Raw genomic sequence first — 25,012 nt, forward strand, 5'->3', positions numbered from 1 at the left:
AATATCTGCCTAAGGTATCTCTTCCTCGGTCTTTTCTTATGTTCTTCAGAAGATTTCAGAGGTTTCTGGCTTTTTCTATTGTTGAGGAAAAAGGTTATGGATGGAAATTCCTGCTGGAAAATGCCTCTTTCTTTTTGGTAAGGAAAATATATATTATTTTACAAACTTTACATTGACCTTTGAAAATAATATTTGATATTCTATCAAAGATAATTGACAACAATTCATGTTGCAATATAAGTGTTTGGTCATTATATAAAAAAGGACTGTTTTAGAGATCCCAGACAGATTTTTTAGATGAAGGATTCCAGATTTCCAGCAGCAAAAAATATTGTTTAGTGTAAAGTATAACTGACTGTCATTGTATTATGGCGAGTCGGACAACATAGCAAGTTGAAAAGGTGGACTCCAGTGATTTCCAGCAGAAAGAATTCAGTGATTACAATTTAGACCAGCTAGTGACAGGCTTCAAATATTTAATGTATCAGTTTCTGTTTCCTGTGTTCTGTGCATACGTGTATTAAGACAGATTTTGTAATATAGAGAAGATAGAGAGTGAACTAAAAGGTGCTAGGGGATTTAACACTGCAGCAGAAATGTAATTCAGTTCTTATGACATCTCTTTCAATATTGCTGCTGTAGTTTGCATAACTTCAGAAGTGAATGTGAGCTACTAGTTCTTCAAACAGGATTGCCGATCAAACTGTAGCAAACAAGGCATTGATGTTGTTTAAAAATGGAGAAATCGAGGCACAAGGAAGGAATAAGTGGGGCATCAAGGAAACAAACAACAGAAAGTTAGTCAGTTAGTATGTAGTTATCCAATTTTTATTTTAAACTAGACCAGTCCTCTTCTTAACCATTCAATCTGTCCTTACTTACATGACACGACTCCATTGAGAAAGATTTGGAAAAGGTCATTAAATTGAGTTAATAAGGTTTAGGAGGATGTGACGTATCAAGTAACACTAAAATTACATTCTGTGGCACTACAGTAAGCTAATTCTCAGGAATTTGCCACTGAGCTAGGATTTCAGGTATTTTGGCAATTTTATTTGTAAGAAATGCATGGGGCCACCTACTTTTGGTCCTCCCAAGTGTTGGCTGTAGGTGTTAAAATGGTGTTGTGAGGAAGAAAAGCTGGCAGTGTGGGAGAGAGAAATGACACACTAGCTGTGCTAAAAAGTAGGTTTTTAAAGTTCTTAGAATATTTCTATATATTTGAAAACCTGAGTTTCAGAGACACATAGATTTTTTGTTCTACCTGCTGATGATCAAGCAAGATTTGTGCCTGGATAGGATAAACAGGATATTGTGGTACCATGATTGGCTATGCTTAGGTTATTGCCAATTTCCTTTGGACGTCTGCAGTTTAATAAATAAGAAAAAAAAAAATCTCTCTTTTCACTTGCGTGTGTGAATCTCTTTGTGTATTAAAATGTATTTTAATGAAACTACCTTCCTGAAAAACAATTAGTAAAAATAAATAAATAGCTACAAGGCCTCACCAGCTGCTGATGTTGCCAAAGGCAAAAGGAATTACATAAATTTTAGCCAAGCGCAAGATTACGTCCTGGATGAATCACCTTTCAAACTATCAGGTTTTTTTCTCAACATGACTGTCAGGAAAAAAGAGAGAAAAACTTTTAAAGAAAAAATTAGCTTGCACTTACCCTTTGACAACAGTGTGCATTACAGTGATTAAACTTTATTAAGAGAATTGTTTGCCAGTCCTATTTGTCTTTCTTTTGACAGCTCTGGCATAAATATTTAATTTAATTTATGTTCCAAATTAAAAAAATGTCTCTATAAAGACTGAGCAGTCCCTGCCCACCATGAAAAAAATGATGCTTATATATTACTGTGCCATTCACAGTGAAATATCTTTGTATGAAAGCTGACTGTTCCCTTACAGCCTGAAGTTTTAACTCTTTCTTATGTGGGCTGAGGAAGGAAGCCTGGAAAGTTAGAAAGCACACTGAGAAGTGGAACACATGCTTAACATAGGAAAATTTTTTCTTCAAACAAGGATGCTTTTCTTTCTTTTAATGTAATATTTATCTAGATTTGCTACATTGTCTCAGAAACAGACAGAAAAGACATATTTTTCAGTCTATACCTAGGGGTTACTGTATCCCTGATGGAACACCTGGGATGGTAGTGAATCTCATAAATAGTTCATTTTGTTGGGCATGGCAAGGCCCCTGAGCTCCCGGAGGAGTAATTAAATACATATTTGCTAGGTCTTTTCTAGTACATAATCACATTGCATTCCTGCCAGTTTGTCCCAAGTAGTATTGGAATCTCCAACGGCACCTCCTATTTATTTAATTTCTTTAATTCATAATATGCAAATTCTGAAAATCAAAGTCTGTATAACCCTGAGTTCTGTATGTATACAGGTCTTTATCAATACATACAGTTTTTCTGTCAATTTTCTGTGAACACTTTTCATGAAATCATACTTTTCACTTAAAATGAGTGTTCGTGACATACAGGGATGTGAACCTGTGGCAGGAGAAGAACAGAGATTTAATTGCCCTGAGAGTGAGGAGACTGTAGAAATGGTTTTACTTCAAAAACCTGGTGATTTCCTTCCAGCATCTGAAGGAAGCCTGCAAGAAAGATGGAGAGAGACCGTATATAAGTGCATTAAGTGACAAAACAAGGGGAAATTGCTTCAAACTGAAATAGTGTAGGTTTAGATTAGATATCAGGAAAAAGTCTTTACTGTGGAGGTGGTGAGGAGCTGGAACAGGTTGCCCAGAGAAGCTTTGGGTGCCCTATCCTTGGAAGGTGAGGTTGGATGGAAGTCTGAGGAACCTGGTCTAGTGCAAGGTGTCCCAGCCTTGAATGAATGTGCACTTCCAGACATAGGAAGTGGAAGGCTCAGCCACATTTTTTTACATATGAATGTTTTACAACCTAGGTGTTCTTATTTAGTGAGACCCCTCAATGCTAGCAGTAAATGCTAGTTCATTTGAGTAGAACTCCCTGAAGATTTCTTTCTGATCTTACTGCATCAGAAAGGAGGAGAAGAGAGAAAATAAGTGTTTTCAAATGTGAAAGTCAATGAAGTGTGCAAATCCAGTTGGTTTCTTAACTGTCCCCAAATGCCCAAGAGTCATGTTTTCACCACTTGTTATTTTTAGCAATTAAACAAATGAACAACTTTTATTTTCACAAATAACACCTATTTGTAGGTTTTTGTTTCTATGCTCCTTCCTTAACATGCTACTCAAGATTTTTACTTAACAAAAGTATTTTGCTATTTGTACAGAAAACGGCCTCACAGAAGAATCTTTTGTATCCAGAAAAGTTAACTAACTGAGTCTCCCATTAATATATAGTAATTTTCACATGATCATTTTAGTGTGTATAATGCACGCAGGGTAACTCAAAACAAATTTTAGGATGTTTCAGACAATAAATTCCATCAACTGGATTAGTACTAGTGTTTATTTTCAGTTTAAATTATGTTTAATTGAAAAGTTTCATACTCTAAAAAGTCCTAACATTTTTTTAGTTACCTTATGTGCATTTGACATGAATTAAAATATCGTTTGGCGACTTGATGTTCTAGCTCTTTCACACAGGAAACTCAGGATGAAGTTAAAACTGTAATACTTCATTACAGTGAAAGAAATTCCTTTTTATTCCTTTTTCTTCTGCTGCAGAGTCATTATTGCAGAGCTGAGATACCCCTTAAATTATGATTTAAATTAGATTGTAACCATTAAATACTGAGACTGCTTTCCAAGTGGTATGTGTGTATGCTTTTATGCCTATGAGAGGGAGGGAGGAATGATGCAATGAAATAAGAGTGTTAGAATTCTTATTACAGAAAGTGCTTTTAATTACTTTTGACAACTAATACGACATTAAAACGGTTAGAAGAAAAGATTCCTTCAAATATTTTCCCTGGGTAATGTTACTGAAGGCTTGAAGCACGCCTATGTTTCTTCCCATGTGTGGCAGCAGACTACAGACATATACATATGTAGGAAATGTGGTATGTTTTCAACGCTAATGGCAGACATGTGGAGATAATGTGCAACATCTTGCAAATCTGCATTAATAAAGACAGTGTTAAGCAGTTTTGTTTACAACTCTATTATTTTTGGAATCCGTGGCTCATGACATCTTACTGAAATCCCACTGATTGTAGAAGTTTTCAAGTGTATAATAATATAGATTGTTATATTCTGTGCACTTATATTAAGTTAATCATAAATCATGTCAGGTCATTTATCTAAGGTCTTAACCACCTAGTTAAAATTGCAAATTTAGCTAGTGACATGACTGACTGGATTTTCTCTTAAGGACCAGTTTGTTTCATGACTATTTTTGTATGGGTCAGGTATCAGTAAGGCCACTATTCCTTTACTGTAACCACAAGAATCTTAATTTCCTACATTAAAAAGTATCTATTCCTGATCTGATTCAGAAGTCTGGCAAAATTATACTATCTTCACACTAGATCTGCTCTGCAAGACAACTATAGGACTTTTAAACCGTATCCTTTGTTGCCAGTTTTTGTGTAACACAGTATAGATTATTATAAAGTAGGACCGGACAAAATAATTTTCAAAGTAACTGTTATTCTAGTGGGTTTACCTAGCAGTGTGGGGGTGTTTGGATTGTGATCCAGACCATCACACACTGGTAAAGGTAACATTTGGGCAAAGGAGTGGCATGAGGCCAGAGCTCTGCTGAAGTCTCATTTACATCAGTGATCTAAGAAGCTGAAAAGACTTAAAAGCTTCAGAAACCTTCTACTGCCTTCTTTCCTGGGCACAAGTTTGATGTTATGCGAAAAATGAAAAAATTGTCCTTCAGTTACTAAGCTTAACTGAATGTATCTATACAGTAACAAAAAAGCAATAAAATTCATATAAAAAAATTTCAAGCAAAAGCAAACATGATGCCAGTGATCTCTTTCATGACAATTTTCTTTAGAATTATTGTTGTAAAGTCAAATAAAGAATCAATATGCAATTTGTGCTTGGCCTTTCCATTCAATTTATACTCTAACCTAAAAGCTTCACTCAGTATACAAACTCAGAACAGTGTTTTATCTGCTAAAAGCGGGTGGCCAATTGACGTATTTACTTGTTTGCTGAAATGTAGGACAAAATTAAGTAACCTCCTCTCCCTTTCCCTTCTCACTGCTCTGTTTCCTGTTGGCAACCACTGCTTAAGATTGTATCTTATGGTGAATTTCTCAAAAAACCTTCCTGTGTGAGCTCGCCTGCATGGTGACCTATCTGGGGACATCCTTCCCAGAGAATGTAAGGTCTGCCCAGTTTAAATTAACTGCAGGATGGGAATTTGCAGGAAGTTGTTGCAGGAAAAAATAACTTGGTGATATTGATCCTGCAGAACCCAGTCTGCTAGGAAATGAGTTGTGTATGTTAATTTCTCTCAGTGTTTTTTTTAGGGCAATATTTAAATTTTTATATAAAATACTCTTTCTGTAAAACAAACAGTAAGTATAAGTCATATATGATTGGGAACTTTGAAGATTTTTGTTACTGACATGTGTGCTGTGCTGAGACAGATATAGACTCTTTTTGGCATGTTACTGGGAATGAGGATCTGACTCCCACTAGTCCAAACAGGAAAGATATTGCAGTGCAAAACAGTGCTTTGCAATTCAGATTTCATGGACTTACTCAGGGTCATTCTATAGCAACAAGACATTTTTCCATGATTTCCACTCTGTGTTAAAGTTTTTGGTTGTATCTAACATAGTGTATGTGATCTGCAGAATTCATTGATATTTTACACTGTGAGATAAGGAGTCCCCAGGAAAAAAATAATTTTTTCCTTGACCAGGGTTCCCCCTTTCAACTCTTTTTTTACGTGAAAAAAGCACCTGTCAGCTGCTTAGAAAACTGTCTGAATCTTTGTATTTGAGTAGCTTTACATTTGCAAACTCTGCTCCCCAGCATGTTAAAAATTATCAGGGAAAGACATTGTACCACTTGAATAGAGTGAGGGAAGAACTGAAGAAATGCAAACATACAGTGGTCATCAAAACACCTTGGAGCTTATGGAGGAGAGCACTGAAATGGGTGAGAAGGCTGAGCCTTAGTGCCTTGGTGTTTTACAGAGCCTCTCTATTTTCCTTTTTCTCTTTAGATAACCACTGTCCTTTAACAATGTGCACAGAACTGCAGGAAATGTTGAGTAGAAACACCAGCAAAAACTGGAGAAGGGATTATAATACAGTCTCAGCTAGGGGCATGGCACTCCCAGGTTTAAAACTTTGAATATCTGAATAAAAACAGTCCCAATGGAGTGTTTTGAATTTGGTTTTGCCTGATTTTTCTTTAGAGTATTTGGACGTTGTTACTTGCCCAAGTCCAAGCTGCTTGCTTTCTCAAACAGCATTCAGTCTTTCTGCAGGAAGTGCAAGGGTATTTCAGCCCAGAGAGAGCCCAAATAGCACTGTCAGTCTCAGCCTAAAACACTCCAGTTGCAGTATCTACAGATATGTTATTTTCTTCTCCCTTTAGGTATTCACGCAAAGTTACAGGGCTTCTGCCTGAACTTTGGGGTGCAGAACTCAGTTCTTCCATGTGCATTGGACATTTTTAGTCTACATCTACTCTTGTCATCATTTTTTTAACTTAATTATGGGACTAGACTTTTTTTTTTCCACTTCTGAATTGTCCTTGTGAGTACGTCCTAGATAATAAGTTTCACTGGACATAATTCACTGTGGATTGAAACCTACAGATGATTGTTATGGTACTCCATCCACAGAATGTTGTCAACAGCAGTCCTGTCCAGTGAGTTAATCACTATGATTTCGTGTCCCAGTGGCACTTCATCTGCAGTGAATGTTAGTCTAGATAATAAGTTCACCTGGCTGGAAATTTGAATGAAAAAAATTTTCCAGTGAAAAATAAACTTGTTTAAGACCTATAAATTGTAGCAAACAGTGGGGGGTGGGGTGGTGTTTGTTTGTTTGTGGTTTCTAAATATACATGTGCTTTTCTGCTACATCTGAAAATTCTGGAATTTTGATTTTTTTTTCCAATTTGTCTTTCTTTTCTTACTATTCCTAATATTATGTGTGACTGAATAATGGTAGAAGCTACATTCTCCGTGTCACAAAGTTTCTTTATGTTACTATACTCTTTGAAATTTTTTAATTATCGAAAATTACTGAATATTTCAAAGTTCAGAAATATAGTGGAAAAAGGTTTGCAGAAATAATGTATTTTAAGACACTCAATGACAGAAGAAAAGGAAAATAACTTGGGGAAAACATCTAGTAAATTTTAAGAATTTGTAAATTTTCCAAGAATGTTTAAAACAGCAAGCATGAACCTTATGATATCTTAAAACACAAATAGTCGGATTCTAGATTTCTCATTACATTTTTCTCCTTTTTATGACTAAATAGAAGGCTCATAATTTTTGTCAGAAGGAGTAGTTGGATAAATTGAACTGAAAGGAATTGCATTTGTTTTTCACAATAGTTGATCTGTGCCGGTTTTTACTGCAGAACGCAAATTCCCTAGTTTTCATGTCATATGTATGACATCAGATATGCTCCTGAAATATAAATAAATATTTAGAATCCTTTAAGAATTGTTTATATTTACTGAAACTTTCCATGATCTTGCTCTTCTTAATCTGACAGACCCAATCATCTGAGAAATGGTGCTTGTTTAGAATGACCACTGTATGAGAGATCTATCTCTTTTCCAGAGGGCTGCGCAAAGTCTGCATATGACTGAAGTATAACAAGGATAAGGGAAACATACACATACCAGAGGACAGAATGCTGGACTTGTCTTTTGGACTGACTTAGCAACACTAGTGCCTTAGTTCAAGCAGGATGGAATTCAACTGAATGGGATCGAGCCTATGTTTTTATGAAATGGGAAGGAAAAGCTGATGCAAGGCCCCTAAATTTTTCCCTTTACCACTCCTGTGTATTTTCTCGGATTATGAAAAACAAATTCTCTGTCCTCTTTAGATGAAATTGGAAGAACATCTTTAAATCACCTGTGAAATTTTTAGTTCTTGTGCTATTCTTCCTGAAAAAAGGAACATTTGCGGAGGACTGATGCTGGCATTCTTTTCCACATACACACCCTCTCTTCCTCTTGCATATAGCTATTATGGAGACATGGTCGATAGCTCATATGACTGAAAGATCATGAAGGGCTACACATGGTTTAGGAGAGACGGACCAGGAAGGCACGGTGGTCGAGTTGTGCCCAATGTAAGGCAACATTTGGAATTTATCAAGCTCTGTCTTGGGGTGGATGATGAACAAGTTGGGAGTTTATGGGTTAGGATAAAAGGGCAGATTGTTAAGAGTGACGTTGTGGGTATGGTGCTAAAGGCTGCCTGATGAAGAGGAGAAAGTGGATGAGGCCTTCTAGAGACAACTAGAAGCAGTTTTGAAGTCACAATCCCTGGTTCTCATGGGGGACTTTAACTACCCTGACATCTGCTGGAGAAACTGCACAGCAAAGCACAAACAGTCCAGGAGGTCCCTGGAAATCCTTGATAACAACTTCCTGCCGCAGGTAGTGAACAACCCCACAAGGAATGGTGTGTTGCTCAGCTACATACTAACCAAGAAGGAAGGCCTTTTTGATGATGTGAAGGTTGGGGTCAGCCTTGGCTGTAGTGACAATGAGATGTAGAGTTCATTACTGAATGAAGAGGTAGCAGGACAGCGAGCAAGATTACAGCCATGGACTTCAGGTGACCTAACTTCAGCCTCTTTAGGGATCTTGTAAGAATCCCATAGGAACAGGCCCTAGGAAGAAGGGTCCAAGAGAGCTGGTTGATATTCAAGGATTGCTTCCTTCAGACTCAAGAACAATGCATCCCAATAAGCAAGAAAATGGGCAAAGGGAGCAAGAGACGTGCGTGGATGAATAAAGAATTTCTGTCATTACTCAAGTGTAAGCAGGAAATACACAGGAGATGGAAGTAGGGTCAGACCACTTTGAATCAATCTGAAGAGGTTGTCAGAGTAAGTAGAAATGAGACAAGGAAGACCAAGGCCCATCTAGAATTAAATCTGGACAAGGATGTCAAGGAAAATGGGAAGGCGTTTTTCATATAACACAAGGAAAACAACGTGTATTGTGAGTCCCTTACTAAAAGGAGGAGGGACCCTGGAAACAGAGGATACAGAGAAGGCAGAGTTACTGAATGACTTTTTTGCACTGGTCTTCACGTTTACAAGACCAGCCCTCAGGCATCTCTGACCCAGCAGACCAGGGTAAAAGAATGTCGGAAGAAAGACTTTCCCTTGATCATGGAGGATTGGGTTAGAGAACACCCAGGTAAATTTGACATCCACAAGTCCATGGGCCCTGATGGGATGCATCCATGAATGCTGAGAGACCTGGAGGACACCACAGCGAGGCTGCTCATGATCATCTTTGAAAGGTTGTGGTGACCAGAAGAGGTGCCTGAGGACTGGAAGAAAGCAAATGTCACCCTGGTCTTCAAAAAGGGCAAAAAGGAGCTCCCAGCCCAGCAGCCTTATCTCAATCCTTGGAAAGGTGATGGAGTATGTCATTCTGGAGGCCATCTCTATCCACAGGGATGACAAGCAGGTGATCAGGAGCAGTCAGCATGAATTCACTGAATGGGATAAAGACCTGAGCAACCTGATCTGACTCCGTGGCTGAGCCTACTCTGGGCAGGGGGTGTGAGTGGACACCTCCTTAGGTCTCCATTGACTTAAATTGTCCTACCATGCTAAGTGACTTGGCAGGTCAATATTTCATAATCTTATAATAGTCAATGATTCTATCGTGATCTTAACTACTGAAGAATTTGGTTAAAGTCTGTGTCTTTAAATAAGGCAAATGACGGTGAATGTTAGAGTTATGCAATAAAATATTTATAAAAAAAGTAAGGGGGATGGAAAAGAGTGTAGTGATAAAAGATTTGCATTCCCATTTAATAGGGCAATTGTTACTCTATTTATCTTTTTAGATTCCTTTCCTCAAAGAATTTGGGGTGTGAGATAAGAGAATACTATGAGAACATAACGATGGTATCGGACTATAGTAATTACTTAAAAGAGAGGAAACTGAAGGGATTCTGGCACAAGAAAAATTCCAATAACAATTCTCCACAGGCAGAAAATAATTTATTTGAGTACATAATTAATAGATTTGTCAGAAAAGTACTTAGATTCTAAAATATAGTGAGTAAGACATCTTTCCAGGTGTATTAAGATGAATGGGTTCTCCAGCAGAGTATGAAACCTTATTGCTCAGTGGTTAGAGAATTTTTTGCATCTAGATTTTTTTGATTTTTCTTCTTTACTCTCTTCTTCATCTTGGTCCTATGGCTTCAGGAGACAAGTTGGGGGGGGGGAAGAAGACAAAAGAAAAGAATTCTTATAATTTCACTGTTGATTGTATAATTTCACTGTTGATTGATGTCCTTCATCTAAAAGGCATTCAAGTAGTCAAAACTAAAGTAGATAGTCAATACAAGGCTATTTACTGCACAGGAATATAGAATGGGAGGATATTATGTACTAAACAATTAAGTTAGGTACCAGTGCAAGTCACAGAAGGGAGCATACCAAACATAGGATAATTAGAAGTCAGTTAATACTTGTCCATTGAAACTTCAGTACTGAGGTAGGGGGAGAGCAATAGTTTGTGATAAGAAAATGAGCTGTAGAAATAGGGATGAACAGGTTATTTTAAGATTAGTATTAAGCGTTTTTTCACTGAAAACATAAAGGGCATTTAGAAAATCCTTAAGATTCAAGTCAAGAGAGAAATAACTGAAATGTGCTAATGACCACTACTGTGGGTGGAAATGAACCCTTCTAAGACCAAACAAGCATCAGCAATGCCAGTTATACAGCTTTTTAATTTTGGATTTCAGTTCTGAGGGAGCGGGGGCAACGTTATTGGATTTTTCTCTGACCAAAAAAAGAAGCGAGTTAAAACTATGGATGGCAAGTGAAACATAGTGATTTTGAAAACTTCTGTCAATTTGTGCCAATGGTTTTGGAATTTTCATCTACACATGATCCTCCTAGTTTCCTAGCGAAGGCCATGTTAGTGAAAATCATGCTAGTGAGAAAAAAAGGACTATATGTCTGAGCTTGCCCAGCTTGAACAGGTGGTTCCAAATTCCTGAGAAGGCCATAGAAGAGTTGCATAATTTTGCCTTATGCAAAAGCACTCAGATTATTTTTAGTAAATTTTTTTGGGTGTGTGTTTGCTGAATGTTATTTCCCCCTCCACATTCTCTGTCATTTTCCTCCGATTTTTAGTTTGGAAAAAGCTTGAACTGAGTGAAAATCAACATTCCAGACTTCTTAAAATGAGAAAATTTTCCCTTTAGACTTCAAGCACAGTTTTAAATTTGTTTCTAGTGGAGGTCTATGTCAAAACCTCATATCAAAAGGCATACATGTATTATGAAAATTATGTTTTTATCTAGGTCATGTTTAAGCTTTATAGTCAGAGCCAGCCTCTACTATTTGTTTTTTACTTTGTATTGGCTTACCTTGTCTCCAGATCTCTTTCAGTGGAAAAAAACCTTTCTAAATAATGTCATTATGTGATAAAAAAAAGTCAGTCAGAAATTAAAAGATAATTCACTTGTGTTGTATTTTTCAGTTTTGGCAGCCCTTTGTTGGGCAGCATAGCCTACTTGCATATTTAGATGAGGCCCAGACTTCATTTCTGGGCCTTTCTAGGCATCCCTGTGTATCAAATATGGCTAAAATATAGAGGAAATGATGCAGACAGAAAATTCAGAGTTCAGAACAACTGGATTCCCTTTAGGTTGCATTTGGCAGAGACCAGACTTGCATGGCATGAGTTCTAGGATCCAGTTTAGTCAGGTAGATTAACCAGCAACTATTCTAATGACAGCTTTATTAATGGGCTTATACTGGGGAAACTAAAAATTATTCTTTCAGTTATATCTAAAGAAATAAAATTGGTAATCTGTATTTAGACTAGTCAGGAGATGTAGATTGCAAGATGAAATGAATTTAAGTTACCTGTGTGATGTTTGGTTTCTATTTTGCTCAGATTTAGACACTGTTTTAGGGCACCCTGAAAGTGACATCCACTGATATTCGCTGCTCCCAGGGTTCCAGGAGGGAGCAAAGTCTTGGCTCTCCTCCTTGATTCAGAAGTGACCATTATAATTATCTCTTGGTATCTGCTGCAGAACAAAGTTTATGAAATTTTATGCAGCAATTCTTGCTTTCAACCAGGCAATTTGGGTTTGAAATACAGCATGTCTGGATTAGTCAGTGAACTGCAGATGGGTGGTATTCCGGGACATTGCTATATTTTTTCACCAAGCTTCACTGAGAATTAGGATGAAAAATTGTTGTGTGTTATTATTCTTGAAGTTAAATATTAAAAATGTCATTCTGAAGATGACAAAACCTGTCATATTGGAGTCTTTGATGAAAATTAAGTACTATGTGCTTGGTGGAATTCTGAATTAAGAGAAATATCACTGAATTAAAATAAAAATTTTCTTTTATCTTTCAGAACTTAAACTGAAACAAATTAACCTACATTCCTCTCTGGGAATGATTATCCATAAATGTATTTCATTTAGGAATATAAGGGGAACATAAGAGTAAATATATGGCACAGGTGTGTCAGTGCCACGAATCCATACCATGTGCCTTAGAGAAGATAATCCCTGTTACCTTTTCTCCTGTAGAGTCTGGCATGTAGGAGAGAACAGAGACTTAAAAAAGCAGTTCAGAAGACCCAATGAGATGGCTTGCAAGTGCAGTTTTTATTAAACTTATTTGACAAAAACAAGATGTTATAATTGGAGAAAAAAAAAACAAACATGAAAATACAAGTTCGTTTTTGATTTTCCTGTCAAAGCTAAAAAACTGTGACAAAAATCTCCTGGTTTGTTTTTTTTTTTTCTATTTTTTTTTTTCCCGTAAGGCATTTCAGAACAATCATGGTCATTTCACAGCTGTCGGTCTTGTTGCACTACAGAATCAGAATCATAGAATGATTTGGGTTGGAAAGAACTTCAAGGATGACCCAGTTCCACCCTCCTGTTGTGGACAGGAACCCCATTCACTAGACCAGGTTGCTCAGAGTCCTGTCCAACCCAGCCTTGAATACTTAAAGGGATGGGGAATTCTCAGCTTCTTGAGGTAGCCTGTTCCAGGGTCTAACCACCTCTACAGTAAAGAATTTCTTCCTAATATCTAATCTAAACCTACTATCTCTCAGTTTGAAGTCACTCCCACTTGTTCTGTCACTACACGTCCTCATAAAATGTTCCTCTCCATCTTCTTTCAGGCTGCCCCTGGGTACTGGAAGGCTGCAATTAAGTCATCCTCTTTTTCAGGCTGAACAATTCCAACTCTCTCAGCCTTTCCTTATAGGAGAGGTGCTCCATTCCTCTAATAATTTTAGTGGCCCTCTCTGGACTTGCTCCAACATGTTGATGTCCCTCGTGTCCTGGGTGCCGCAGAGCTGGATGAAGCACTCCAGGTGTGGTCTCACCAGAGCAGAGAGGAGGGGCAGAATATCCTCCCTCAACAACCTGGTATCAATTCCCCACATCCAAAGCTCTGTTGATGTTGGGGGATATTGCCAAGCTCTGATGTCTCAGAAGAGAATGAGAACTATGGGATTTATTCTTTCCAGAGAACAGACTAGTAATGAAAACTGGAATGTCTGCTTATTGGAGTGTTTATTAGAAATGGAATAAACTTGTTATTAGAAATGGTATATCTGTTTACTGGAACGCTATTCCGATATGAATTGTAATAATGATCATGTAGTTTGAAAAAGGACTGGAATGGCTCTGTCTAACAGGGACAGAAAGGAAATACTCAGACACAACCTACTCAGTATATTCCATCTCCTAGAAAATATGTAGGCTCTATTTTTTAAAGGACCTTCAATACATTTGAGAATCTTATTTAGATGCTTCAGTGCACACTCAGGTTTTGAAATGTGAATTGAAGTGGTAAAAACTGGACATGAACTTTTGAAAGAAATTTCTGGCTTAAAAATAATGCGTTTACCTACTTAAGTGTATATACACACAAAGAGACCTAGCTTACTGATTTATCCTTCTGCATTTTACCTGTGTTTATGAAAATCAGATATGTATTCATTATAGATGCCACATAGGTCCGTACCCATTGATATGCATGCATTAACACTCCATTGATGTATAGACATAAAACAATTGTGTTTATAAATGGGTATATTCAAACTTGCCTATAACTATCACTTTATTTTTATGATCATTGCTGGAGCAATAAATTTATGATATCATGTATATTGTATTTACCTGTCCATTATTTCCACTTTTTCTACAAGGATATTTAATGGGATATAATATTTTGGCCAATTTCTTTTAATAAAAACACATACTTTATGTCTATAAGAGCAGAACAGAAAAGCATGATACTTTTTTGGAAAACTACAAAGATATTACAAAGTTTTGAAAAAAAAAAAGAAAGAAATCTATTAAATACCTGCAGAGAATGTGTGAGTGGTTTTTTGTGTGTGTGTCTGACAACAGCAGAAATTACAGTGTTATAGCTAATTTAGATGCAAAATATTTGTTAAATGAGTTCTTTTTGCTTTTTTAGAAGCTAGATGTGTAAGTTGTATATACACATGTATATATACTTTCTACTGTTGCTGTGGTTTAGCCACTTGCTCACTCCCCCCTCAGCAGGATGGGAAAGGAGAATTGAAAGGGTAAAAGTAAGAAAACTTGTGGGTTGAGATAACAGTTTCAATAATGATAATAAATTGTAATGATAGTGAAATAACACAGAAATAAAACACAAGAAAGAGAAGTGGTGCAAATGAAAACAATTGCTCATCATTAAACAACCACTGCCCAGCCAGTCCCCGAGCAGTGGTTCTCCCCACTAACCTTCTCCCTGATTTATATGTTCAGCATGATGCCATATGGTATGGAATATTCCTTTGGCCAGTTGGGGTCAGCTGTTCCAGCCATGTTCTCTCCCAATCCCTGTGCATCCCCAGCCTCTGGGGGAGAGAAGCAGAAAAGGCCTTGGGTCTGTGTAAGCACCTCTCAGCAGAAAGGAAAACATTCCAGTGTTATCAACACTGATTCTAGCACAAATACAAAACAAAGTCCCATACTAGCTATGATGGAGAAAATTTACTGTCCCCTAGCCAAATGCAGCAAAACTGTTCATAAATCTATTTTTCCATCAGTGTGTTGTATATTAGTCAAAATGAAAATCCTGCCAAACCCTTTACAAATCAGAGTCAATCAATTTAACAAGTCAACATCCTGACTCAAATCTTTAAAATCTCTCTTATAACTCCAGAAAAACAGATATGAAAAATTGATCCTGAATTTTTACTTTCTTAAAAAAAAATCCCCAAATCATTCTTTAGCATCAAATAGCAAAAACATTGTTTGTCAGTGCCACCTGCAATAATGTCTAAAAGGAGAGTTCACTGAAAGCAGCAGGTTGATGGAAAGTCCTCACCTTCACTTTTTTTGTAGAACTGCAGCAGGAAAAAACATTGAGCTGTGGTTTTATATATGTGGTAAACTTAGGAATTTTCGTAGAGGCTGGGAAAGGTGTTTTATTGTGCACTGGGTAATTTGTACCACTGTGCTACAAGGGCATATACAGTGAAGATCCTGCTTTACTAGCTGAGGTGTTCTGTGAAAGCAAGAGGAAAACCAAGCCTACAATTAGCCATTGGGACTGAACTCTGTGATCCAGATACCTCAAAACAGCCATAGTGATAGAAGAAGAATAAAAATTCATTTCAAAATAAACTTAAGGTTCTATTTCTAGTCTCTGAGAAATTTCAGCAAACAGAGAAATATCAGTATTCCTCATGGAACTCAGCACACAGTATTCCTATTTACATTGTGTTAGTATTTAGGATTCTAATTTATATTAAATATGTGTGAATTAGAAATCTAAATACCTTGAAAATTCAGCCCGGTGTGTTTTGACTCTGTTTTTAGTGTCCAGGCAAATAGCTATGATTGAATTTTTTTGATGTTAGAATAATCAATATATAAGCATACTTTTGTTCCTCTACAACCATTGTGATTTTTTTTCATATTTAAAACACCTTCAAAACCCCTACTGTTCAGGTTTTATTTTTTGATTATGTGTCAGGAACTGGAAATTTAAAAAGTGTCTAAAAGAAACCTTCCTGTATCCAACTCTACTGCTTAAATGACTGTGTGGCAATTCTCCTGAAAATGGTACTAGCATGAAAAAAACACTATAGAATCTTTTTTATGATCCAACTTGCTAAACAGAAAATAAATCTTACTTTATAAGTCTGTTGAAGTCACTAACAAGCTGAACTTGCACAACAAGTAGGGCTAAAGAAATAAGATTAAAAATTGAGATTAGAGTTTGTTTGAACTTTAGATGTTTTTGCTATGACTATATCTATTTCTTACATAGCAATTTAGAAACAGTTCATTTTGCATAGATAGAAGATCAACACAGATGTCCATTCCTCCTTCTCAAGCTGCAAAGGCAAATGTCCCAATTATATTAATTGCACTAAATACGCTAAAACTAGACTACAGGAATAAGTGGTTTTTAGTCCATGAGCCATAAAAAAAAAAAAAAAAAATTGGAACAGTTGTCAAAATACACAAATCCTTTATTGCCATCCTCAGAAGTGTGTGGTACTGGAGTGGGTTATATTTTATGTCACCTGCATGTTTGACAATTGACCCAATGTACATACATATGGACCCAATGCACCCAGAAAGTCATAAGCCGTGTTTGGAATACACACATGCTGGTGCAAAATGTCTCATGTTGAATTCATGACTGCAAGAATGATGTGTATTTGAGATCCTGGTCTACCTCCACAACAATTATTTTAACTAAGTTAACAGAAAGTTGTTTTCCACTTTTATCCCATATGAAGCTTTCTCCATTTAAACTGCTGAATTGTCAGAAATATTGACTCCTGTCATTCACAGGGTCTTCAGCTGGTCCGTGGATGCCCAGCAGCTCTGAAAAGCAGATGTTAAAGGTTTATAATTATTATCAAAATTTCCATGAAGTCAATAGGATCTGAGAGGAAGCTGCAGCCAGCCATTGATTAGCTTGCCTTTCCATGACAAATGTTTTGCTGGTGTCTTGTTTTTCTCCTGCAAACAGATTCATGAAAAGAATTCTTAATTTTAGTAGGTTTACTGTTTAAAGTGAGGATTGCTCAGGCATGTAAAGCTTCTCAGGACCAAACCCTTATCCATCATTAAATAAATAGCTTTGTATTCTATTCTAAGGACGACAGGAGTTCAGCATAAGCAAAGAAATCTTCTGCAAGAGTACTTCCCCCATTCCTTCAGTTTCTGTTGAATTGTTCTCCTTATCTCAAATAACAGTGGCTGTTTTATAAAGGTTACAGAAAAAGCAGGTAAGTAGGATATTTTGCACCTGCTGACAGCAGTTTGTAACTTAGGCAGATGTGTAGAGCTTCACCTTTGCTCATTGCAGAATTGAGGATTGTGTAGAAATTTGTTTGATTGCTTAGTTTCCTGTCTGTCGAGGAACATGGGGCTTCCTTCCCTGCTCTGTCAAAAGTGTTTGGATCTATTATTTGAGCTATCTTAGTTAACTAATTACTCCATAGTTCTTCAGTCTCTTTAAAATGAAGACACAAACCCTTGCAGAAAGTGATCTCTAGAACCTGCAGGAGTCTTAGGAAAATTAGGATCCTATTCGAAGGCTTTTTTTTATTGAGGTGATTGCCCTTACGTGGACTTAATATGTCCAGGTCTGTACACCTATCTAATTTGTAGACCTGCCTGGCTTCCAGGTATCTGGTTCCCAGAGTTGAAATGGCAGGTCTGAATAACTATTTTCCTGTGTGCTAAAATGAAAGTTCTTGGATTCTAGGACTCAAATGTGCTTTGTGATTGCCAAATCAGTTTTGTGCCAAGTTTCAGGCTTCAGGAAAAACTAAGTCATCAGGAAATGGCAAGGAAAGCAAGTCATTTGTGAAATTACACCCCTTTCCAACTGTTCAGACTCACCTACAACCTTGAATTAAGTACCTATGTGGCACAAAGATTTTCAGTTTAGAGCTGTCCCATCTATAATTCTCTGCCTTTTTCTCAGTGACAAACAACTTGTTGAAAGGGTTTAATCATCAAAATCCAAGCAGCTTGAACTGGTCACTGTGACTGAGCATAGTACTAGGCTGTACAGGCTAGTAGGTAACCTACAAGAGATAAGGAAAAAACTCAACTGTCTGGCTTAGCTGGTGATTAGCTTAGCTCATGACTCACCTAAAGAGCAATAAAACAAATCAGGGATGGCTCTGAGTGCTATTAGCTCTTTTGGAGAAATACATCAGCAGTTGAAATATGTATTTTTATTTTATCATTCTGAAAAGGGCATTTCTCCTTGTGTTTTCCCCAAACGAAATGGTCAGAAAGAAGATTTCCAGCCCCTTAGAAAAATCAGAATATTTTTTCACTTTATTTGGAATGCTCATTTTACTGTTTTTTGGGGAGGATTAAACCTGATGACCTTGAAAGTTCCTTCCAACACAAACCATTCTATGATTTGGGAAACTGATTTTTTGTTTTTAAGCCATGTAGAAATAAGTCTAAGCCATTCCAGTGTTATAAAATAGTTTTCATTTTACATCTGTCAGTCTAGATTTTGCTCCCACTAAGGAATCTTTCCTTTTAATCTTAATTTATGTTTCACAGGTTTTAGAGACAGAAGGGAGGGGAAAATGCTTGGGCGTTTCATAGCTCACTGTTTTTTACATTTTATCCTTGTTTTCTTGACTTAGGTGTGACCCAAGGCAAGTTTTGAATCTGTTCTCTGTATAGATGAGTACCTGTCCACTTTTTTTCTCAAATTCTCATCATTGAAGCTTGTAGCTGATAAGACAGGGGAGTTTGAAAGAACTTGTATATTGTTTTAAATAAGCTAGTCATTAATTGGCAAGATTATGGGCCACTAAGTTTACTGGGGGAAATAGGGAACCTAGGGCATAAATCTTTAGATCAAAGGGGTTCTCTGCCCCTCTGGTTAGTCTCATTTTCTCTTTTTAAACCTAGTCATTATACTCAGTAACTGCAGCTACAGGAAAAAAAACAAAATCTGGGGCATCATCCCTGTACCAACCAAGCAAAATGAGATGTGACTCCTAACAGACTTTGATCCAACTGGATCTTACAAACTTTTGATGATGAGGATTCCTTGACTTCCATAATTTAAGTATCCTACCTGTGGAAGAAAATATAAGAGTCCAAGCTGAGAAGTTTAAATTGTGATTTTTCTAGACAGTATCATTGATATATTTTTTCTTCTGAGAAATCATACTGGTTAAATAATCAATCAGTAAATGCAATACTTTTACAGAGGAATAGCAACAAAGATGATTCTATTTAAGCTGCTGCCTCTCTGGAAGTGCCGAGATATCATCTTTCACACAAAACACTGACCAGGAGGTTTCAAGGTCTGTACTGAAAACATCTTTTCTGAATGTTAAATTTCATGGAATTCACCCTACTTCAGGAGTCTGAAAGGCCAAGTTCATAAGGCCAGAAGTTTCATCTGTAGTGTCCTGCCCTCTTCCAATTCAAATGCATTTGAGTTTACAGAAATTTGATGCCCTGAGAGGTGGAGCAATAGTACCTCCTTTGCTCCCTCTTTGACTTGGAAATATTGTGCCCTGACTCTTACATGAACCTTTTGATTAATAATATATTATAGACAAAATGAATATATTTATTCTATAAAATAGTCTGTATCCTAAACTTACACTCAGAAGAATTTGTTCTGACTGCCAAATTGGCCTGATAAGAGAAATCAGACTGATCTATGCAAAAGTTTCCATTTTAACCGCTACAAAGTTTCAGGTTGTCTTGTTACATCCAGGGTAGCACAATAGTAACATATTTAGCTCAAAATTGGAATGAAAAGGAGAAGAATAAACCATTATAGGAGCTTTTTAATTCTGTTTTACTTTGTTCTGGTTTGTTTGTGAAGGGTTTTTTTTCCAAAGTCAGAACAAAACCTGCTTGACTAACATGATATCTTTGCTTTCAAGAGCATCTTAGCTGCTGACCTCTTGAATGGTTCACTCCACCTGCGGTGTTCCAAGGCCACACAGAAAAAGAGATTCCAAGAGTCGCATTCTCTATCTCACTCTTCCTGGAATATCTGTCAACTCCCAGAATGAGCAATCTAAGATTTTGTTCAGTTTTGGTTCTGAGACTGCACTGCAGTCAAAGAGATTGTCTTCCATGGCCATCAGTGCTGAAACTAAGGCCAAATGTGATGCTGAATGCATAATACTCAGTTCCTAAAACTTCTAAGCACAGAGACTTTTAACTGAATTAAAATTCTTCATCTTTCCTTCTACTGAATGAATTAGTGAGTAGCTTTCATAATCCCAGTTTTAACTGGAAGATATTTTTTCAAAATATGTTCATACAAATTTCAAGGTACACGTGGCAAATGTTAATATGTCCATTTAATAAATCCAAAAGAATAAATTAGGGTGTTATGAAATTATGATCAACTTTGACTATGATAGCTAATGCCTTGCCGTATTTTCCTTTCAGGATGACTTCATGTCTTCATGGTGAATCCTTCAGAATGGCCACTTTGTGATGGTGAGCACCTGCAATTTTAACTGAAGAATGGGTGCCTAATTTCCAGAACTCATTCTAGGATAAGCCAGAACAGAGTTCATCAGAACAGATTTTCTATGTGAGCTGGAATGGCCTGCTCAGAAAACTGTTGTCTGACTAGGGAACAAAATGCATTCATGGAGTTATTGGAGAATGACAAAATATACATGTACGTTTTTAGTGAAATCCGAATTTCATGTCAAGGTTTATATTGTCATTTGTTTTATCTTTGACGTTGCATTAGCAAATAAACAACTAGATTTCTATTAATTCAGAGTTTTAAGAAATAACTTTTAATCATATTTTACCCACCAAATAGCTCACCTTTTCCCTGTCTTCCTGCAACACTGTCTTCCTAGTCAAAACAAGAGGAACAAAGTTACTTTTTTGAAAGGGTCTTTTTGTAAGGCATCACACTGAAGACAAACTTTGATCCACGGAACTCATTTAAGGCAAGACTGAGCTTAAGCCTTTCAATTTTTTGGTGTAATAGTTATTCCTTACTTGCAATTAAGTTAGATGTCAGAAATGAAACATTAGTTTGAGGATGAGATGGATTACTGATAGTTGGCTTGCTGTGCTTACCCTGCTCTTAAGCACTGACATTTAAGCTAGTTTTACTTCTTTACTTGCTTTAACATTTTTCAAAATCAGAAAAACAATGTAATAGATTGCCCTTCTGCCTAGCTGTTCAGCTACGTCTACTCTGCTGACTGCTGTAAAGAGTCAAGAGGGTTTAAATCCATGAAAGATTCAGGGGAATGTTCTTAACATTTATCAATTTTCCAGGCATTTTTTACCAAGGCAATATATCTTTAAAGAAACCATACAATTTTGGTGGTTTGTGTTTGCTTCTTTGTTTTTTCCCTACTCTTTTCTGTGTCTGACTGATAGTGTTGAATTTCTATTAAAGAAAAATGAACTCAGCTCATCTACACCATTGGAGGAGCTGACCTGAACACCAGCAATTGATTATTTTTTAGTATAGTTCTTAAATATAAAATTGTGTGATGTAAAAGAGGGGAAACTAATCCCTTTTTATTTATTTTATGCTGGATTGATGCAGGAAGGCAGTAAAGCAAGAAGCAGGAGTTACCATTCTGTAAGAGGTCAGGGGAGTATTATACTAGAGAATAGTTGTAATATTAAAATTATTCAACTATCTTGCATAAAAGTAGAATGTTGCTTGTCCTGAATTCACTAAAAATGTGTTTGTACAATGTGAGCAAAAAGAACTGTAAAACAAGTAGTTATTCTACAACAACATAAAATGAGGTTGGATTACAGCTATCTCCATGCTCTATTCCTGAAATCAGTGGGCTTCTCCTGCCTTAGGCTCTTACCCCAACGGGAAGGTTGGACCTCTTCTCTCATTGTGCACCTTTCCTGATTTAACATAATATTACAAATGTACTTATTCATGTGTAATTACTACATAGAAGCATGACTCCTTTCTGTGTCTGGGTTTAATGCCACTGGTATCAGCGAAGCTCGTGGTGATTCTTGCTAGGGCAAGCAAGAGGACAATCAGAGTCACTAGTAACCATATTTTACTTGCTGAAGAAAATAAGATTTTGAAATGGGTCATAGTATGTACTATGGCTTTTGGTTAAGAAAGGAACCTTTCATTGAAATGAAGTGTTAAGAATAAAAATGAAAAAATGTGAGGGTTAACATTGATACATCCTTTCCCCATCTGATGACACAGGCTGTAAATTTGTATGTAAACAAGTATACAAATTTAATGAAGTTATTTTAAGTTGTCTTATCTGATAGTATCTTTACACTCTTTTTCTTGAGAAATAAGAGCTTGAATTTGGTACTAGATGGTTGCTTATCAGCAGAGTGGGTTGGAGGTCTGCCTTCCATCATTATATAGTGGCTAATGGAGCATAAGTATTACTCTTCTGCTTAGGAGTGTTTGGCATGCATTTATCATGAGAGATGCATTACTTGGATGTGACAGTGCAGATATTTCTCCTCTGAAGATGCAAGAAGATTCTCATAAATCTTAGATTAAACAATAGAGGCACTGATATACTTGCCTAGTACATCAGCCATCTTTTCCAGTAACATGACTATGCTACAAACCTGAATTTTTCTTTAGTAAATTTTTTTCTTTCTTTGTCCCATACTTTGTTATCGTAGTATCCTAGGACAATTCAGGTTGACAGGATCATCAAGATATCTCCAGTTCACACATTGTCCCCCCCATTCCTGCCCCACTCCCTTCAACAGGTTCAGCTGAGAGATCAGACCCGGATACCCAGGGCTGTATCCCATATGGGCTTGAAACTGTTCAAGGATGGAGATGGGGTCTCGTGATAAACCTGCTTGTTTGACTGAGTATGGGATGGGTCGTTCTTGCCCTTGGATAACTTTACCTTTAAAGCCCTGACAGCTCCCCTGAGTTCTGCGGTCCTTCTGAACTGCCTCCCCCGGGATCCAACCTTCTTGCTCCCTGAATAGCCAAAATCTTTTCTGAAAATCCTGGTCCTTACTCCGCTGGTTGCTTTTATTTACATTTCCTTGCACAAAAGGAAAATGTTGTACATGTTTCCTTACACAAAAACACAAATGTTGCTTCTGTCCATTCAGGATTTTGATGATGTCCTTCCACTCCAGGTCAATATAGCATTTTTGTGTTAAACAAACCCATATATGCATATGAAAAGTTCTGCTTTCCCTTCCAGTGTCAAACCCTCAGCCTCCCCAGGTGATTGCCAAGACCAACCAGGTGGACCAGAGCCCATGGTGGGATGGTTATCTGACATTTGCCCTGGAAATAGTAAGATCCTCAAGCAAATGTCTCTCAAATGCTTATTTTTGTTTTGTTTTATTTAGTTTTGTTTTCTCTTAACTAATGAAAGCTTTAGTTGAGCAATCTCATTCCAGGATTTCTGAGAGGAGAGATGCTTTCATGAGCAAAGTCCTCTTACCAGTGTTTGAAAACGGTCTGTCTTGTGTCTGGCATGCATATTTTTCTTGTTTCTGCTGTCCTCCATTTCTCAGGCAGCAGCTTGCTCACTGTAATAAGAGCATAGTGCCTAGTGTGAATAGTCTACTAGTGGGATAACCAAATCTGCATTAAAAATTGCATAAATATATGATAAATAAAGCAAATTATTTAACGATTATATACAGGCACTGAAACTCCTGTATATTGGGTTTTTATCACTTAGGTAAATAAGGCATGTCTTATAACTTTCAGTGAATGTTGGGTTTTTTGTCTGAGAAAACTGTGGGGATTAAATACAAAATACTACCTTTGAATGACATTCTGGAAATGACATATACTGAAAATACCAAGACAGTTTGAGGGTTTTTTTGCATGGAAACTGACAATGTATCTAGTTGTCTATCTGACAACTTCACTGAAAATGTGAGTTATTCTGAAATGTTACATTAAAGATAGGATAGTGCTGCAAAAAATGCAGTGTTTCAGTTTTGCTAAATTTATTGAAAAGGTAGAAAATGTTTTTGTACTTAATTCACACAGGTTAACAAAAAACCACAATCTGTTAAATAGCGCAGAAACTGTCAGTGTTATTTTCTAAACATACAGCAAAACTCCTCCTTAAGCAAAAACTGATCCAGTTGTTTGATTTGATTATTCTGGCAGTTAAGAATAGTGGGTTGTTATTTTTCTGTAGAACGTTGATCAAGTCTCATATTTTCTTTGCCTGGAGCTCCATTAGTAAAACAGGAATGACTGGAGCTTTATAGGAAGAGCTGAATATTAGTAAGGAAGAGGGGAGGTGTTCTCATTAAGTGATCCATGCTTTGGGATGGCTTGGTTTCAAGCAGTTGGTGGTGATGTTAAACTAGTTAGACAAATTAATAAACAACTTAACAAAATCTGTAATTAAGTGAGGGCTATAGCTAATGTAGTGCTGCTATAAAGGGCTATAAGTGAATGTATGTACAGCCCTGTGGATAAGGATAGTGTTAACATGCCTCTCAGTTGAAGACTGTGATCATCTGTACAATCACCAGTTGTTAACTTGGGTGAAAGCAGCATTGCCCAAAGTATCAGCTGAAGTGGAAGAAAATCTAAGTGTCTCAGCAGCAGCAGGCTGGGATATATGAAAATATTACCATATTTTGTGGTATTTACCATAGTCCTGAGCTACTACATTAGAGGACAAGATGTATGAAGTAAATGGTATACCATTAGAAAGGCATCACATGTTAAAATACAAAATCAGCATAGAAGTAGTCATCATGGTTAAAAAAGATAAAGCATCAGATATATGTGCAAGATAGAAGACAATGCCATTGTAAAGAATATCCTAGAGTAATGGGAAAAGAGAAACTGAGGGAGAAGGATTTTGTCTTC

This window comes from Pipra filicauda, unplaced genomic scaffold (genome assembly GCF_003945595.2).
Source record: "Pipra filicauda isolate LSUMZ 115617 unplaced genomic scaffold, ASM394559v2 scaffold194_size2289513_pilon, whole genome shotgun sequence".
NCBI lineage: Eukaryota > Metazoa > Chordata > Aves > Passeriformes > Pipridae > Pipra > Pipra filicauda.